The sequence below is a fragment of the Cryptomeria japonica genome, chromosome 2 (assembly GCF_030272615.1).
Source record: "Cryptomeria japonica chromosome 2, Sugi_1.0, whole genome shotgun sequence".
Classification (NCBI taxonomy): Eukaryota; Viridiplantae; Streptophyta; class Pinopsida; order Cupressales; family Cupressaceae; genus Cryptomeria; species Cryptomeria japonica.
This window is the reverse complement of record NC_081406.1, coordinates 124,169,633-124,189,423: the sequence shown is the minus strand read 5'-3', so window position 1 is coordinate 124,189,423 and position 19,791 is coordinate 124,169,633.

Genomic DNA, 19,791 nt, shown 5'->3' with positions numbered 1-19,791 from the left:
TTGCTGTTGTCTGAGGGACCAGGGCACCCAGCGCCCCTGTCCTGTCAGGACCAGGGTGCCCCATGCCCCTGTCCTAGGTTTCTACTCTGCAATTTGGTGTGTTGTCCTGTCTCAGTCTGCTTCCGTCGGATTTGCAACTTGCAGCGTCCTTCAAATTCGAAAATCTGCACTTATATCTGAAAAGGGTTTTGCCTTAGTCAAACCCCCACTTTGGTGATTTCCACCTCCATGAATAGCCAAGTTGTATAGTAAAAGTTGTGTGTGTGCAGAGCTTGTGTGTGTGCAAGATCTTAAAATGAAAGTAAGCAAGCTAGAGCAACCTACAAAGTAAACCCTAATTGCTTGTAATTGACAAAGTAAATGCTCTACATCAAGATGCAAAATGATCTAAAGCATGAATACAAATGATATAATGAGGCTTATGCAAAGACATGAAAACAACATGAAATCATACCCAACCCCAAGGGAGGAGTACAAGCCAATCTTCAGTCAGTGATCCCCTATTGCTCTTCAATGTCTCCAAAGCCCTAAATGGATGAATGAAATTGATGAATGCTTGATGGATGGATGTTGAATGTTCTTGAAGTCTTCAAAGATCTTCTCTTTCGCTGCATAGAAAGCCCCTGAAACCAAAAATTCAGATCCTTTCAAATGAAGAAAGAGAGCTCTTATATATGAAACCCTAGGTCTTAATTTCAACTTTTGGCCGACCTAGAGATTGAATCTCCCGCCAATTTCTTGGGGTTAAGCTTTATTTTATGATTGGATTGTGCTCCTAAAATTTCAGGAAAAATGTCCGGGACCGTGTGCACTCCGGGCGCCACGGTCCCGACAACTTTTCACCAAATTTTTAGGGCCGTCGGATATGATGATTTTAGAGAGAATCCCGAAGTTACAGGTGATTTCGAGATGTTTTTACCCCCGAAATCAAGTCCCCAAGTTCAAAATAGGACCTAATTAGGGTTTTTGATTAAATGATGTATTGGAGGAATAAAATGAAAGGGGCACACTTTAATGAAAAGGGCCCAACTTTATGATATGGGATATGATAAAATAGAACCTTAGACCTAATTAATTTAATTAATTAAGTGCTAAAGGGGAAATGCAATGCCAAATGCAAAATGCGCCAAGGCGGGTGCTAAACTAGGTGTGAAATTGTACCACCCTAGCAAGTGCGTACAATTTACAACGCTACACAAAGAAATGGCTAGTTGTATGATACATGCACATTCTCTTGATCTTGCCTTTTGGGCAGAGGCTATCAATTGTGTCACCCACATCCAGAATTGGGTTCCTCACAAAGCTTTGCAAGGTATTACTCCTTTTAAGGCTTGGGCTGGTAGGAAACCTATTCTGAGACATTTCAGCGTCTTTGGGTGTCCAGCATGGGCTCGCATACCTTGACAGAAACACAAGGTATTGGAACCTCATAGTATGCCTTGTATTTTTGTTGGATATCCTAAGGGTGTTAAGGCATATATATTGATGGATCCTGAGACACATGAGGTGTTCATTAAGAGGAGTGTTCATTTTGAGGAAAGCTCTCCTAGCTTAGCCTCTCTACCTCCTCCACCTTCCTCCATTGTGGATAGTAATGCTAGTGATTCAGATGATGGGACTCCTTCAACTCTAACTCTCAAGGTTAGACCTCCACAAGGGTCCACTTGCAATTGAGGAGCCTTGTTCTCCACCTCCACCTAGACCTTGTTGGGCTTGATAGACACTTGAGTCAGCAGATTCTCTAGTTGGGGATCCTTTAGATACATGGATGACTCATTCACAACATCAGGACCTTCCACATGCATTCATTTCTACCGCTTCTAATCCATAGACATTTCATGAAGCATCAAGGGTTCTTGAATGGGACCCTGCTATAGAGGAAGAGTATAGTTCCTTGATGAGGAATAACACATGGGAGTTAGTCCCTCTCCCTAAGGGGAGAAAGATGGTTTGATGTAAGTGGATCTATCAGACCAAGTTTGCAGCGTATGGTAGTGTGGATAAGTATAAGGCTCGGCTTGTTGCAAAAGGTTTCTCTCAGGTTCCAGGTGTTGACTATACTGAGACCTTTGCGCCCATAGCCAAGATGAACTCCATTCGCTTGACACTTGCTATTGCTGCAACTCATGATTGGGTTGTACATCAGATGGATGTGAAGATTTCTTTTCTTCATGGGGATCTTGATGAGGAGATTTATATGGAGCAGCCACAGGCTTTCATCTAGGATTCTTCCTTGGTTTGCAGACTAAGGAAATCTCTTTATGGCCTTAAGCAGGCCCCTAAGGCTTGGTACGCCAAGATGGATTCCTTTCTTCTCTCAGCAAGGTTCACCAGGAGTCATTTTGATTCGAATGTCTACATTTTGCGACAAGATGACTCTCACTTGATACTATTTCTCTATGTTGATGATTTGATAATTACAGGGAGCATTGCATCCATCATTAGTAGGGTCAAATCTGCTCTGCATGACAGATTTGCTATGACTGACTTGGGTCTTTTGCACTACTTTCTCGGGATAGAGATTTCACAGTCATCTTTTGGGATTACACTATCGCAACCCAAGTATTCTCTTGATCTACTTGCACACTTTCATATGGTTGATTGTAAGCCTACACAGACTCACTTTCTTTCAAGAGTCAAGCTTGAGGCTCAGTGCTCTTCTCCACCAGTTTATGCCACATTTTATCATTAGCTTGTGGATAGTCTCATTTACTTGACTCACACACACCCTGATATTTCATTTGTTGTTTGCATGGTTTCCTGCTTCATGCAGGAACCACGTGAGCTTCATTGGAAAGACATGAAACAGATACTTCATTACATCCAGGGTACACATCACTATGGGATTCACTATGCAATAGGCACATGACTTCACTTGGTTGGTTATATAGACTCCGATTGGGCTGGCAATCTTGATGATCATAAGTCTACTTCAGATTATAGTTTTCACCTTAGTTCATGCCCCATTTGTTGGCAGAGCAAGAAGAAGCATGCTATTTCTCTCTCTTTGATTAAGGCTAAGTATCGAGGAGATGTTAATGCAATGACTGAGACCATTTGGTTTCAACAAATTCTCAAAGAGTTTGGGTTCACCACTCCACGACTAACAGTTCTACATTGCGACAATCAGAGTGCTATTGCAATCTTGAAGAACCCAGTCCAACATCAACGGACCAAACACATCGAGATCTATATGGACTATATATGAGAGTTGATTCAAGAGCAGGTCATTGATTTGCAGTATTGTCGTACAACAGAGCAGGTTGTAGACATATTCACCAAACCTTTCACCGAGAGTAAGTTCCAGCAGTTGCGAGCTCTCTTGGGGGTGCAAGATTTCTCATTAGGGGGGGGTCAACTGAATTCTCCTTCCTCTCTTATGGGGGGGACTTTTTCCTATTTGTGGTTTTTTCCTTCTTCTTTGAGAGTCTATTGTACATTCATCTCTCTTTTGGGGGGGGGTTTTTCCCACTGGGTTTTCTCCCTTTCTCTGTTTGTGAGAGATTGCATTGCATAGTTTTACTTGCATTTGCATTTTGTACATGGGTACCTATCAAGGCCTAGTAGCTAGGACCAATCTTGCATTGTTGACTTGAGTCTGCATTCCCCTAAGTTGCACTTAAGGGGGGGTGTTGGTGTAAATGAATATTCATCATGGATATTATTACACTTTACTTAAGTTAACCTAGGATAATGCATCTCTTTGTAGTTTGGATATGAGACACTTAGGGAAGTGTGCACATATTGATATAGCTTGTAGGAGAAATTCCACCTTTTGTGGTCTTATCTTGCTGTTACACTTCACATTTGGTGGGCCATCCACCTCTTATGGAATATTATATTATTTCTCCTACCTACCCCTATTATTTGTTACCTACTCTTGTTTCTCATTGAGTCACATGTCATGATCGTGTGCTCGTATATCCATATGGCCTTGCCTATATAAGTAGGCTCATATTCATTGTATTTTTTAATCTAGTTGATCATTTGTATATTGATGAGAATACAATTTTTTCTTTTCATTCTATTGTCTCTCTTTATACTTTTCATTATGCCCTTGATCTTGGCAAAATCTCACAAGCTCCAAGACATCTCAAATGAATCTTCATTCGCTCCTTCCATATTTTGTAATTTGTGCCATCAAATCTAGGACTCTCCTTTTGGTAGGGGTTAAATTTAGAACTTGATGTTGATGCCATCAGATCTCCTCAAGTGGTTAAGCTTCCATAGAGAGGACCAAGCTCTGATACTAATTGTTAGATAATTTTGATACCAGGAGAAAACTGACGGGGGGTGAAATAGTTTTCTCACAAATATAACAGTCAATGCAGGTTATAAACTTTATACCATATCACAAAGAAAGAAACACAATGAAAGATAAAGTGTGAAAGAACAACACACACAATACTGATATTTTTGACGTGGAAAACCTGATAAAGGGAAAAACCACAGTGGGAAACCATACCCACAATCAGATAATACTTCTGCAACAGTATGTTAAATAATTACAATGGGGATTGCACTTGCAATCAAGCCAATTGCCTAGCACTCACTATTCATCACAAAAGGAAAGTCACACTAACTTACATAAACATCAGACTACAATCCGGAGAAAATGAACTATGAAAGTAGCATCTCCTAATGCTTGATACAGTTCTAGTTAAGCACAAATGTCTTCCCTGCAACACGGAATTCTTCACAATCTTTCACTAAATGATATATCATTGTTCACACATAACATTTCTCTAATAATGCAGATATAACCATCAATACGAAGATTACATGAATAAGTCACCTATAAATACAAATCATCAACCTTATTGATAAGGTCAACCAAACCCTAAACCCATAAACCCATAATTACAAAAATTACATCACACGATATTACCAGGCCAATATTATTATTTACATTACATATCATGCACCTAAATCAAATACCCAAACAATTAAATCCATAAGAAATCACGCTAAGACCAATCTCCAACATGTTTCACCAACCGGTAGAAACCATCAGTATAATAACACAGAATATCTAACCGGATCCAAATAGGACCATCATATCAACGCGTCAGCCATTGCAAAGCCATTAAAAAGGTGGGACATGATCAAGAAGCACCTTCAACACATTAGAAATCATTTCCATAAGCCGGATGAAAATCACTGAGCCATATCATCAAATATCACTAATTGATACTAGGAAATACCAACCAGGAACATAAGTGATAGCTTCCTAAGTAGAAATCATGAACCAATAGAATATGACAAGAATATAACCATCCTAATTAACCATCCACAACTATATCCAAGGATCTGATCTTGTGGGATCATAATCATAGCCAAAACTAGGACAAACCCCAAGTCTATTTGGGATAGGTCCTATTGGGACTCATTAAATTTGAGTAATTTGAGAGGCCCATTTCAAAGTTTTTCTTTCGCAGTTTTAGAAAGGCACCTAATCTCATTCAAGTGGCCTAGATAGAGAGAGGGTAAAATAAAGCTAGTTAATCATCAAGGGGTAAGGTTTTGGAAACTTGTTGTACACCTTTCATTTAACTAATCAAGTGTTGTGCAACTTTCAGAATTTAGTTTGGATCAATTTATCAGGTACCCATTTCAAGGGGTGAGCTGAAAGTGCATGTTAGGTGCAAATGCAGATTTTATTGAGTAGCCTACTTTGAGCTCCTATAACTTTTGCCCCATTGATCTTCATGGTTAAATTCAAAATGAATTGAGATATATGCATAAAAGTGTGCATCCCTACAAAATTTCAAGTCTTTATGAATCCATTTGCTTAGTTTAGCAAGCTCAATCCGTTCACAATTTATGGTTTGCATAAGTCCCTGTTTCAGGAGCTAGTCAGAGCCTCGCTTTGCACATTTGCAAAAGTTTCCCCGATGAGTGTCATGTCAGAATTTTTTTTCCGGGCTATAGTTGATATAAAAGAAAATCTATTTTTCAAATTTCAAGCTCTTGCCAATCCATTTTATCAGTTTTCAAAAGGGTTTCTTGAGCCTCCTTATTCAGTGTTCCATACTTTCATTGTTGCATCAGTTAAAGTAGCTATTTTCATGAGCGCACCATTTGCACCCAGTCAGCCTTTTGGTCAAATTGAGAATTCTAAGTTTTGATATGTATTTCAAGGTACCTATGCCTTAGATTTGAGGGTCTACAGAGATCGTTTGATATTTTTAAGAAAGGCATCATGAGTTCCCTACGCATTGACTTCATCATGTCCGCAGTGCTGACAAAGCCAGTTGGTCATCTTTGACCATTAATATTTCTTCACTCAGGATTCGTATTGAGAAAATGCTTGGTAGAGTTTATTTTTGTATATCAGAGTACACACCTGTCAGATGGTGAGGTCCAGAAAGGTGTTTTGACCAGTTTGAAAATTACATCTTCACAATTAAATACGAAAATGTGGCGCAAGTGCCTGAAAGTTGCAAAACTCAGTTTGATGATCCAAAAATGGTGCCAATTGATTCCAGAGGTATGTTTAAGGTTTGCGAGGCATTTTAAAGGTCAGTGGCATGAAAATGATTTTTTTTTTAGCTGGACTCACTTTGGGGCCCGACCTAGATAAATGCCTGTGCATTAATTTTATGGCGAAAGGTCTTAATTCATGGTGATGCATATCAATACCAGGTCGAATGCATATTTGCAAATTGGTTTCTTAAGAGATGATTTTGTTTCATTATGTGGGCATATAACTGAGAGGTTTTTATGGAGCTTTATGGTATTCCTTTGGTTGGCAATAAAAACTTTAGAAATTGCAATGGCAGGCGTAATTCCAAATTTCTATTGGCCCAAAGCCATCATACTCCTTGTGGTACGTGGTGTGGTATGGGTAAAGGGGCATATTCAGAAATTTTAGTAAAGACATTTAAACTTTAATTAAAATGCAAATTATAATCCTTTACCAACGTCCTCCCTGCAAAGTGAAAAGTCTTTAGAAACTTTCAAGTAAAAGCAAAGTAGCAGATTTGAAGCCAATTCCCATGCACAGTGTAGGGTTGGAGCCAAATGAATAAAGCAAATGCTTTTGGAAAATGAATGCCAGTCAAACCCCCCTTACATGCCTCCCCATCTCCCTACTGGCGGTGGCATTTGAGGAGGCTGCATAAACCATCAGGCAAATAATATTAGCAAGCATGGCATTTCAAACTCATTTTCAAATGTGATTGGCATTTTAAATGGAGAGGAGGGGCATTTAGAAATTTGCAGCAGATTCAATTAGAAAGTGTATTGCCCAAATCCTCCCTACTGTGTGTAGTATGGTGAAAAGGCAATCAATGAAATTCTAACCAAATTCATTGCCATGTTAAAACAACTCCTCCTTGCGTGGTATGGAGAAGGTTGTAGAACTCTTCAGCAAACGCTACAGGTAGGTGTAAAGCTCAAGAAATTCTCCTGCTGAAGGTGGTGTTGAAAAGGCATTAGAATTTTCAAACAAAGGCAAATACCCTCTCTTCCTTGTGTGGTATGTGGAGGAGTTGAAACATTTCAGCAAATGCAAACAGCAGGTATGCAGCATACTCCTCCCCATGTGGAAACCAGTGAATTGTGGCGTTGAAGGATAAATTTCAAAACTCCAAAAAAATGCATTGGCAGCCATGAAAAACCCAGGAAAAGCTCAAAAAATGTGTTGCCAAGCAAAATACTTTAGTCCCACATTGGCTGGGCAGGAAAACATTTTGGTGGTTAAATATAAGAACACACTCATTCATAGTGTCAAAGCCTCAAGGGATTTTGACACAAGGTGTCAGTTGGGCACCAAGGCGGACCCCATGCACGTGGGCACGTTTCTCGAGATGACCAAGGAGGCAAGGTGGTGACCAAGAGGACCCCATCCACATGGGCATGATTCTCAAGGTGAATTTACAGATGCTTGCCAGTTAAGCATCGCGAAACAACGAAGAGTTAAAGATCGTGCAGGTTCGCAACAGATCGACGACCGACATGGTTTCGCAAGGCAAAGATACACGTACGTTACCCTTCACGAAATGGCAAAAGGTGATGTGGCAGGTCCATCGGCGAGTGAGGTGGCGGTGACATGGCCAATAGGTGGTGGTCCACAAGGCGACAAGCAGCTAGTCCAGTGGTGATTCGAGTGACTAACAAGTGGCGAAAGATGAGGTGTCATCACAAGTGGTGCCTAGTGGACCCCATCAACGAATCGTAGGCTACCACATGTTAGGGCGTTAGGAGTTAAAAGGGTGAAAAATTAAAGTTACTGATATAGTTGAAACTATAGGGAAAATCCAAAAATTTAAATGATGGTGCACATAGTGAGGATTAATTCACCGAGAGGTTGATTTTTGGCCAAATATGCAAGTATTTTATATCATCGAAAAGCTCTCAGAATGAGGAATCCAGTCATGAAGTTTGTTTCAACAAATATGAGATATTTTGAGAGCAGTTTCTACGGGAAAGAGAAAGGAAAATATTCAGTTCGAGAAAGGGGACACTTGGTGTATGTGTGAAAAGTGGACTTGTATCTGTATCTGAATATACAACACTTCAATTAAGTCATTACATGTATGGTTAGACAGATATAAGCATGAATATGAAAACCATAACAAATCGACCCATTGCCTTCTAAAAGATGCGAGTATAAGATTGTTCTTAGATTTGTATAAGCAATCCATTGACTTGACTACACCAAGACGAAGGATTTTAATCTTTATGAGCATGATATTAATGCTAGATGGATGCAAGATTAATCTAACAATATTTAAGCAATATATGAGCTAAATGATCTAAATATGTATGCAATTTTCTCAATGCAAATTCTCAATGAACCTAGAGCAAAAATGGCATAATAACAATATATTCTTCAGGATCTTTTGAATGAGAGATAAGAGCCTGAATTTATAGAAAATTCAGAAAGAAACCAAAGGCTGAGATCAAATGATGATGAGCAGTCAATATTTTCCAAGAGGAACCACAATCCAAGTGAATTAATGTGATTGGATGCTTTTCTCAGTTTTAAAGGAAATTGAACTAAAATTAAGATAAAATCAGAAAAAACTGATTTATTCTCTATTTCATTCAATTTTAAGATTTAATTATTTTAATTTCTTTCTTTGAGATTATTCATCAATTTTTAATTTATTTTTTGAGATTATCTCCAATTGATTTCTTTTCTCAATTTTTAATTCTTTTTTGGTCAATTAATTCCTTTTTTGATTTATTTCCATTTTTGAAGATTTGCAGCAAATTGATTTATTTAATTAAATATGCTACGATATTTAATAAAATAAATAAGATAATTGTTTAAAATGATTTACTTGGAATGATTTAATTAATTAAATAAATATTTAATTAATATTGGTTGATTAATTTTGCCATGTGACATTGATGACTAAAGAATTAATTGTGTGCTCAAGATTTATTTAATTGCCTTTGGTTAGGACCTTGGTGATGTTGTCGAGATTAGGGGCCCATGGTTTAGATGACCATTTTTAAGGTATTACATTTGCCCCTCTTTGAATTAATGTGCGAGCAACGCGTTGGTTCAAAGAAAATTTGATGTCTAGGAGATAACAGTTCTAAACTTGATTGATCACGAACTAGATGAAAAGCCTGGTGTTTAGCTTGATTCGAAGCGATGAAGCTGAATAAAGTCTGATTAAAGCGATACCGATCCTGAACTTGATTGAACTAGGAACGATAGAAAACAAAAGATACCGAACTTGAACTTGATTGATCAAGAAGTGGATCTTACTGATCTAGAACTTAATTGATCTAGACACAGCGAGTGATGATAAAAATCGATATTGAACTTGATTAATCAAGACACGATGAGGATAAACTATTCATCTTGATCAGGAAATGATGAAAATAAACACCTGCTTAGATTGAGTGTGATTAAAGATACTCTTTAAACCCTTGATTGAGTTTAAATGAATAATCAGCTTGATGAAAAGCGATAAAATTGATTAATGTTAAGAGATTGATTCAGATGAAGACAAATATCAGCTTGATACGAAGCGATAAAATTGATATGCCCCTAGCGATTGACTTGATTCAGATGATTGAGAAATCTCAACTTGATATAAAGCGATGAAGTTGAGATTCCCCTAGCGATGAGGTCTTATTTGATTGATTTTCTTTAGTTGAAAAAGTTTTTTGCTTGACTTTTGATGAAGATTTGAAAATTTTCTTGACATTTGAAAATGTGAGGTCATAATGTCACAAGTATGCCCCCCCAGGAGAGAAATCGAAAGATAGCGAGGGTACATGATGATAGGCAATTTTGAGCGATGATAATGATTTGAGCACAAATTGATTCAGATGAATTTTTGAAAATTGAGCGCAAATTGAAGAAGACAATGAGCAGTTAATGAAAGCGCTAAGTGGTCAACATTGTGAAATTTTGATGAGAGGATTGATGCCAGATTTTGATTTCGATCTCGAAAATGGACTCAGGACAGCCAATTTACGAGCTCTTGATTTGATTTCATCGTACTTGTGTTGATTGATTATGAGATGTTGTTCTATATGCTTTATTCTATATGTATGCATATCTTTTCAATATAGATGTATGTAATGCAAATGATCATGGATGTTTATTTTTCTTCCTTTTTATATGCAAATAAAATGAATGAAAATGAGTAATGAGTAATGCAATTTTTATTTATTTTTCAATGCAATAAGATGAAAGTAGATGAATGATAATGAATGTATGAATCTATATAAGATGCTCATGTATGTAGCCAACATCTCAAAACATAAGTACTCGATCAGAGAAATGATGAAAAGAGACCACTTAGCTAAAAAAATGATGAAGCTTCTAGCACTCATTCAGAAAATAAGGATATCATTGTTACCGTACCGAAATCACTCTAAATTCGCAAAATGCAGGATGAATTACAAAATGATCTGCAAAATGCAACCTAAACCTAGACACTGGATTTTGAAAAGCTTAATTTTCATCATTGAGCATTTTACAATTATAGCAGGTAGAATAGAGTTCATTTCTTTGCATATGCAATATTAATTATCTTGTTCGCAATGACCCTTTTTTCGTTCGTATCCTTGGACAAATTTTGCAGGGACCTGGATTGCACAATAAAGAAATTCCCTCAAAATAGACAAAGAAATGATGGAAACCTCCCTGTAGCATTCAAATAAGCGGAGTCGAGGTATGTGAGGCGATTTCACCTTGATATGAAAGCTCTTATCACAGACACCCAGCTAATTTGGATGTTTCCAGATCATTGGGATCATTCCTTCAAGCAAAAAACAAAGAAGATATTATGCCCCCAATCCTTTCTCCTCTTAGTCACAATAGACTTCCTCGAGTTACTCAAAGGGATAATAATTGAAAACCAATATAAAAGACAACACACAAAGAAAATTTTCATTCATAGCTCAAACTGTTTAGTGATTGTTTTCTATTATGTTGTTTTTCTTGTTAACTCAATGATAAAACTCTTTAGTCGTCAGGAGACAAGTAACTGACTCAGAGTGGACGACCAGGTTTCACTGACATAAGGTTGACTTGATTGATACTGCTTAGGACATGTAATGTGCTCTTGTTGATTACCTAAGACTGGGACATTGATCGGTTTCAAGCCATGACGGTTCCAATGAACCAGGATGTCATAAAAGTGACTGAAATTTAAGTACAAATGAAAGCAAAGATGCATGAAAGCGAGAATGCTAACATTGTGTTGATAGATGGAGCACTTGAGTACAAGAGGCGCCTATTTACCAGGTTTTCACCTGCTTGGTAGAGATTCATTTTTATTTTTTTTACCGAGGTGCCTGTTTACCAGGTTTTCACCAAGGCATTTTCTCTCTTTTTCCTTTTTTTTTCTTTTTTTTCTTTTTTCTTTTTTTTTGAATTTCTTTAGGACTTTTTCTGATTTTTAGGATTTTTTCAGGACTTTTTATGATTTTTTATGATTTTTTCAGGACTTTTTAGCTACATAAGTTGTTGGAGCAGAGAATATTCAAGTGAAGAATTTCTTCAGATGGATGGTGTTTATTAGTTTGTGGAGTTGTTCTCCTTCTGATGTTGAGAGTTGATAGGCACTAGAGCCAAAAGTTACAGTAACGATATAGGGACACAGCCAGTTGGGTTCAAACTTCCCTTTGTTGTCTCAAAACCGTTGATTTTTAAGATTTTCTCTCAGGACTAGGTCACCAACCTGAAATTCTCAGTGTCAAACCTTCTTGTTATATCCTCTGGACATTCTCTATAGATACACTCTGAGATGATCGAACGCCACTTGCCAATGCTCATCCAGCAATTCGAGCTCTTGTAATCTAGATATTCTATAGTCTTCATCAGTAACAAGACCTTGCAAGGAAACTCTTAGAGATGGTATTTCTACTTCAATAAGTAATACTGCTTCGGACCCATTCACCAGAGAAAAAGGTGTAGCCCCAGTAGGTGTTCTGATACTTGTTCTATAAGTCCATAGTGTAGGATTGAGTTGTAGATGCCAATCCTTCCTGAAATTGTTCACTGTTCTGTGCAAGATAGTCAATAGGTTTTTGTTAGATGCCTCTGCTTGTCCATTACCTTGAGGGTAATATACTGAGGACTAGTGTTGTTTGATTTCAAATTTCTCACAGAGTTCGTCTAGATCTTTGTTCTTGAACTGTCCTCCATTGTCAGTTATAATGGATGAGGGTATACCATACCTATAGATGATATAATTAAGAATAAAGAGAGCTACTTGTTTTCCTATTGCCTTGATGAGCGGAACTGCTTCTACCCATTTAGTGAAGTACTTAGTGGCAATGATAATAAATTTGTGTCCATTAGATGATGCAGAATATATTCAGCCAATTAGATCAAATGCCCACTGTTGAAAAGGCCAGTGTGTCACAAAGGGTATGAGATCCCTTTCTAGAGCATGTATAAGGTGCCCATGCAACTGACACTTTTCACAGGTTTTAGCAAATTTTATAGCTTCTTTCTCCATGTCTGGCCAGTAGTAGCCAACCCTTAGTAGTTTTTCGTGCTAAAGTTAGACCATTCGAATGGGATCCACAAACACCTTCATGAACCTCAGATAATGTGAGTTGGGACTCCTCAATTTCTAGACATCTAAGCAAAGTATTATCTAAACCTCATCTTAATAGGTCGTTAGCAATGATGACATATTGTGACACGTTTTAGATTAGATTCCTTTTTTCATTTCGGGAAAGATTAGCAGGGACAACTTTGTCACGTAGGTAAGAATAAATGTGGCTATAGCGAGATGAGTCATGTCCAATAATAGAACAGACCATCTGGGACTCTAGGGAATCATAGGCAAGATAATTTAACTCTTCCACTAGGAATTCAAAGCAAAAATTAGATTCTTGTAGTTGTGGTATAGATGCCAAAGTGGCCATTGCATCTGCTGCTCTATTTATTGTTCTGGGGATCTGCTGAAATGATATGTAGGTAAAGTATTTCTTGAAATCATCCACCATTCTCTTATAAGGCATTAGTTTCTCATCTCTTGTCTGATATAGATCATTGATTTGGTTGATAATGAGTTGAGAATATCCATAGATGTGTAATTCAACAATCTTCCACTTGATGGCTAGCTTGATCCCATTTACCAAAGCTTCATATTCTGCAATGTTGTTTGTGCAAGCGAAGAGAATCTTATAAGATTTTGGAATTAAGTATTTCTGAGGAGTAATAAAAAGTATTCTGGCACTAGAACCATGTTGAGTGAAAGACCCATCAAAGAACATCTTCCATGATTGTTCAGTAAGGTGCATGATTGATTCATCTAGGAATTCTATATGCAAAGGTTGATTGTCTTCAAGTGGAGCATCAACAAGTTTGTCTACAATAACCTGTCCTTTAATGGTTGTATGCTCCACATATTCGATATCAAATTCAGTAAGAACCATGACCCATTTAGCCAGTCTTCCTGTAAGCGTTGCTTTACTGAGAAGATATTTGAGTGGATCAATCTTGGCTACCAACTTAATGGAGTGTGCTAACATATAGTGCCTTAATTTTTGGGATGCAAAGACCAATGCTAAGCATGCCTTCTCTATTATAGTGTAGTTCATTTCATATGACACCAATGTTCTGCTACTGTAATAGATAGCTCCTTCCTTTTTATTGTCATCCTGTTGTGCCAGAAGTGCCCCTAGTGAAGTATTTGTAGCTGATATGTATAGGATCAATGACTTACCTTGAATTGGTGGCATTAATATGGGTAGATTAGAAAGATATTCTTTTATTTGCTGTAAATGTTGTTCACAATCTTTATCCCAGTTGTATTGAATTCCTTTCCTTAATACCTTTGTGAAGGGTTGAGCTTTGTCTACTAGCTGAGATATAAAATGCCTTATTAACTGAAGATGGCCTTGTAAACTTTGCATTTGACTGATATTCTTGGGTGGAGGAATTTCCATTATAGCTTGGACCTTTTCAGGATCAACCTCAATTCCTTTTTTTGAAATTATGTAACCAAGCAATTTTCTTGATGTTACTCCAAATGCACACTTTTTCGGATTTAATCGAAGCTTGAATCTTTCCATTCTATCTAGTATGAGGCCTAGCTCTTGAATATCCATAGATCTCTTCATAGTCTTTACCAGGGTGTCATCAACATAATATTCCATGTTTTTATGCATCATATCATGGAAGATAGTGGTTACTGCTCTTTGGTAAGTTGCTCTTGTGTTCTTTAGACCAAACGGCATAACATTCCAGCAGAAGGTTCCCCATGCACATGTGAAAGTTGTCTTTTCTTGATCTTCAAGTATTATCTTGATCTGATTGTGTAGCGTCCTAAAATTGTGACACATGCAATTTTGACTACATTTGGGTCTTCACGATGGCGGCGCAATGTTGAACCTGAATGGAGACCCTGAAACTTCCTTACGACATCAAAAACTGCATATTTCTGCTCCTTGGCCTGATCCTTCCTTGCACCCTACTGTCCCGGGAGATGGGACCATGGCGCCCAGCGCCCTGGTCCCTGGCCCTATTTTGGGCCCGGTCTCTTGTTGGGCATTGGGTCTTTAAGTTTGCAATTCGGAAAATAATACTTCTAGGTCAGCCTAAGGTCGAGAAAATCAATCTCTCAACCCTAATTGAAAAGTATATAAACTACTTTTCCTCTCCTAGAAAGGGAGGAAGGAAATAAGCAAGAGCAAGACACGGAAGTGATATTCAAACATTCAAACATTCAAGCATTCAAGCATTCCTTCAAACAATTGAGCATTCTAAGTCTCCATTCAAGACTAGGTGTTGCATTCAAAGACAAGGATTCAACCATTGAAGAGGAGATCATTTACAACATACAACATACAACATCATTACACCTTCACATGTAAGAATACAAACATTCTTACAACAAGGTATCAGTACTTGTTTACATTACAAACATTTACATTTACAGCATTCTTATTTCTTGGTTAATTCCAAAACTAGGGTTTGACCTAAAGGCAAACCCCTAATCCCTAACCCCCCAATCGTCCTCTCTTTTCTGTGTGTAGGTTGCAGGTACGCGGCTGTAATTGAAGATATGGAATCCTTATGCAGAGACGAACAGATCCCCCTTTGTTTCACGGATTTTTCGAAGGACCGTGTGCACTCTGGGCGCCATCGTCCCATCAACTTTCGCTCAAATTTGCAGAACAACATTGTCTCGACATTTTATTGCTAATTCCAGGTTCCTAGCTTCATCCTGTATCCCTATCTCTTCTTATAAGCGAATCTTTCTTACTTTACATGCATTCCTAGTCCAATCATTCTATCTATATTCTTTACAAAAGAGGGTATCCTTGTTATCTCAACTATTGAAACTCATTTAAAATCCAGTCTTGCATTGTGTGAGATTGGATCTTGTGGGTTTCAACCCCTCTTTTGAATGTAAAGTTTCTCCTAAGTGAAAACCGTCAACCCTAGTGACCCTCCTTTCTCTCTCCTTGGAGTGGGGGGAGGAACCCCTAGGGTTCGATTTTTTCGCTTTACATTTTGGTGAACCCAACGTGAACATCCTAATTCTGATTATTCATGGTTAGATCTGAAAAATTTGCTTGCAAATTTTAGAGGTTAATTGCATAAAAACCCTAAAATTTTCTTTTTAGTAATTGAGCTTGTGAAATGTTTAATTGTTAATGCTTGTTTCAGATCTACCCTTCTATTGCAAATTGTCAATTCATAATTGTGCTTTAATTTTGAAAATTAAGTGGTTAAGTGTCAAAACCCTAATTTTTAAAACCTTCTTGATTCAACCTTTGACTGATAATTTCACTGATCAAAACACCTCCAAATCGGCTGTAACTTTGGATTTCGCAACAAAATCACAATATCTCTCATCCCTAAAAATTTTGAAAAAAGTTGCGAGGACCGTGTGCATCCCGAGCGCCATCGTCCCCGACATTTTTTTCAAAATTTCGGGAGCTAGATCTTACTGTATTTTTCTGCTAAAATCCAGAATTTTGGCTGATTTTATCAATTCTAACACTTTCAAAATTAAAGTCAAAGTTGGTTTAGTGATTGCTTGGATAAAGGCTTATAATCATTCAAAAATTGTTGAAATTGAAATTTTTGTTAAAATTGTGTCTCTTACTGTCCTAAATCTGAAAAGTGTGTTGGCATTCATTTGAAATTTTAGTGCTTTATTCAAATTTTTGCAGTTTGTGACTTTTGAAATTAAGTGTTTAATTGCAGCAACTTTGATTTCCGCTTTCAAATTTGAATTTTGCATGAACTTGAGTCAACTTTTAAATTTCAAAGCTTGCATTGCTTTCAGTATTCCCTCTAAAATCATAAAATTCAAAATTTCAGTTTCCCTCCCTTTTTCAAAATTCAAATTTTGCATTTTTCAACAATCTTGGTAGGGTTCGATTTTGAGATTGCAACTTTAATTTGGCCTACCTACAGATTGTAAAAACACTCAATTTTTTCAGATTAGCTTTAAAATCATCATAGCTTTCATCCCTAAAAATTTCAAAAAAAGTTGCGAGGACCGTGTGCACTCCGTTCGCCACGGTCCCTGACATTTTTTCTGAAATTTTAGGAGATTGTCCTGATTGTATTTAACAGCTTAAATCTAGGAGATTGGCTGATTTTATTGAAATTTGCTACCTCTAAAATTCAAAATCTTCTCTCTCTCTTTAGTGCATGAGTTTTACAACAATAAGCCCTACTTACACTATTCCCGTTAGACGAAGCCTTAGAATTAAGTCTTTCCAAGGTTTAATTACTGAGGAGATGGAACCTAATTTGAATGGCCTTTTTAACGAGGACATGGGTTATTCCTCTAATCCTCTTAATGATGAAGAAGCTCTCCATGAGGTTCCTATAGAACAACTTTCGAAATTGGATAACCAATTTGGTGATTTTCAGCGATGGATGTCTCAAGAATATCCTGATAGTCAAGCTCTTTCATTAATTGAGGGTCTAAAACGTATGGTTCAAAGTGATAAGAATGGAATTGATATTTTGCATGGTATTGCACACATTGTGGATTCGAATGTGATGTCGATGAAAAGTTGTGCCGAAACCTTAGGTTATACACAACCTCCTACTCAAGTCAATCATTCTATTCCTTTGACGACTTCTATTGCTAGTATACCTACCTTTACATCAAACATAATGACTACTTCAATACAAGACATTCCACCTATGATCACCAGTCATGGGGGCAATCCCTCTTCTTCAATCAACCCTCTTCCTTCATTCAATCCAACTTCTTCATTCATTCCTTCAATGAGTGTTCCTATTATATCTCCACAAATAAACACGACGCAAGGGGGCAATTCATTTAACCATTCCATTCCTCCTTGTAGTGTTCCTCCTTTCCAATCATCTCCTATGAATGACTATCATAGTGTCCCACTGCCTTACTCTCAATCAATACCTTCTTTCAATAACATAATACCTCCATCACAATCTAACACATCTAATATGAACTCTTTGACTAAAGCGACCATTAACAATCTTGCACAAACTATCTCTTCTTTACAGCAACAAATTGCCTCTATGAATCAATCTAAGTTTAGTGTGCCCACATTTGATGTTGCGAGCCCACTTTCTCTTGACATTGTTTGAGCTATCCCCCCTAAACATGTTGAAATCCCACAGTTGGAGCTTTATAATGGTAAGGGCGATCCTCTAACACATGTTAAGACCTTTCAAACAATATGTACCGATTTTGCTTATGACCAAAGGTTGCTTGCAAAACTATTTACTAGGACATTAAGAGATAAAGCTCTGCAATGGTATTGCTTGTTGCCTTCCTATTCTATTACTTCTTTTGAACAACTTGCAAATGCTTTTATTCAACAATTTCAAAACAATATAAGTCCTAAAGTTACTTTGATTGATTTAATGCATTGTAAACAAGGTGTTAAAGAAAAAGTGACTGATTTCATTAGTAGATATAAGCATTTGTATGCTCAAATTTCTTTTCCAGTACCCGACAATGATATTCAAAGAATCCTTATTTCTAATTTACAAAAAGATATTAGAGAAAAACTTCTGTTTTCTGAGTTTACTTCTTTCCAACAGTTGTGCGCAACTCTTCACAATTATCAACTGACTATGAGTCAAATGGAACAAGCAAATCCTATGGCTCCAAGTGATAAGGGTGATAGTAGTCAACCATTTGGGAAGTTTAAACCGAACAGAGAGGTCATTAAGTTCAATGAAAACATCATCAACAACAATGTGAATGCAGCATCAGGTGTGCCTCCTATTTCTAAGTTTTTCAAGAAAGAAAGAAAGTTTACTCCTTTGAATGAATCATTGCATATTATTATGAATAAGTTATTGGAACCAAATGTGCTTACTCTCCCTCCTATAAGGAAAATAGATCCTACAAAGATTACTTCACCCTATTTTGATAACAAATCTTTTTGTCAATTTCATCGTCAACCTGGGCATGATACTGAAAAATGTTTTGCTTTAAAGGGTAAAATTCAAGATATGATTGATAATAATACTATCTTTGTTTCTGGTGTGAATGATAAAGGCAACACATCTATAGCTCCTCCTAACCAAAATCTTAAGATTTTTACTGATCCATTACCTTCTCATACCTCTAATGTGATTGATACTAATGATTCCTCTGTCTCACCTGATGATCTCGTGTCTATGACTCCGAATGTGATTAACTTTTTCGAGCAGCAGAAAATCCCTAAAGAACCTTCCATCATGTTTGATTCCAGTGAAACTATCAGCGCACCTGATGGTCCTTTATATATAGTTGCAAAAGTCAAGAATACACCCTGTCGTGGAGTGCTCATTGATCCTTCTTGCATGGTTAATGTCATTACTGAAGAATTTCTTTTTACTTTGCAATTGAATCAAGTGATATATGATGAAACAAATGTGGTTGTGAAATTATTTGATGCATTTTCTTCTCCTGCTATTGGTTCTATTACATTACCTATTGAGGTCCATAACAAATACCTTGATGTAGACTTTGCTATTATTCCATCATTCAAACAATTTCGTGTGAAGCTAGGCTATCCTTGGCTATCTTCCATGAAAGCTATTGCTTCTCCTATTCACAAGTGTTTGAAATTTCCCCATAATGGTGAAATTGTTACTATCAATCATAGCCTCTTTAAACTAGCTGAAAGAACTTCTAGTGTTCCTATTGATTATTTTTGGCCTAAACAATTTCAATCCCTTCCACCGCGGAGTGATCATCTTTCCAAATCTTATCAAAAGTGGAAAAAAGATATGATCCTATCTCTAAGTGAACCTAGAACACCCAAACTTGATATTCCTATTGTTCTTGAGAAGGAAGTTCTTCCTTTGAAAGATAAAACTAATGTCTTTCCTCAAGAAGATTCCCAACC